The following is a 1,202-nucleotide window of genomic DNA, read 5'->3' as shown; positions in this document are numbered from 1 at the left end:
AAGGAATTTGAAAGTTCTCCCTCCATTTCTATCTTTTTGAATAATTTAAGTAGTATTGGTTGGAGGTTTTCTTTAAATGTCTGGTAGAATTCTGCTGTAAATCCATCTGTGCCTGGGCTTTTTTTAGTTGGGAGGCTTTGTATTGCTGTTTCAATTTCCTTATATGTTATGTGTCTGTTTAAATTGTTTATCTCTTCTTGGTTTAACTTTGAAGGTTTCCATGATTTCAGATATCCATCCATTTCTTTTAGATTTTCAGATATAGTAGTGTACAGGTTTTTAAAATATTCCCTTATAATGGTCTGGATCTTTTTGGTGTCTGTTGTGATTTTTTTCCCCTTTCATCTCTGATTTTATTGATTTGGATTTGTTCTTTCTTTCTTTTTAACTGAACTAAGGGTCTGTCTATCTTGTTTATCTTTTCAAAGAACCAACTCTTAGATACATTACATCTTTGTATTGTTTTCTTTGTTTCTATTTCATTAATTTCTGCTCTGATTTTTGTTATTTCTTCTCTTTTGCTCGGTTTGGGTTTCACTTGTTCTTGCCTTTCCAGTGTCTTGAGTTGCAGTGTTAGGTCATTTGTGCTCTTTCTAATTTTTTAATGTAGGCCCTTAGAGCTATAAACTTCCCTTTTAGCACTGCTTTTAATGTGTCCCGGAGGTTGTATTGTCCTTTGCATTAAATTTCAGGAATTCTTGTATTTCTTTCTTAATTTCTCCTTTTACCCACTCATTGTTTAGGAGTGTGTTGTTCAATCGCCATGAGTTCTCGAAGTGCCTAGGGCTTTGTCTAGTGTTGATTTTTTGAGCTATCTTGCTTTGTGGTCCGATAGAATGCATGGACTTATTTCAATTTTTTTTTTATTTGTTGAGGTTTGTTTTGTGGCCCAGTATGTGGTCAATTATTGAAAAAGTTCCATGGGGTGCTGAGTAGAAAGTATTTCTGGTGCTTGGGTGGAATATTCGAAAGACATCTGTTAAGCCCATTTGATGTATGGTATCATTTAATTCAGATGTCTCTCTGTTTATTCTTTGTCCAGTTAACTTGTCTAATGGAGAAAGTGGGGTATTGAAGTCCCCTACTATTACTGAGTTGGGGTTCATCTGGGTCTTAAAGTCCTGTACTGTTGTTTTTATGAATTTGGGTACACCAGAGTTTGGTGCATATATGTTAAGGATTGTAATATCTTCTTGGTTAAC

Source organism: Nannospalax galili, unplaced genomic scaffold (genome assembly GCF_000622305.1).
Source record: "Nannospalax galili isolate Female #2095 unplaced genomic scaffold, S.galili_v1.0 scaffold31, whole genome shotgun sequence".
Classification (NCBI taxonomy): domain Eukaryota; kingdom Metazoa; phylum Chordata; class Mammalia; order Rodentia; family Spalacidae; genus Nannospalax; species Nannospalax galili.
This window is presented reverse-complemented; position numbering follows the sequence as displayed.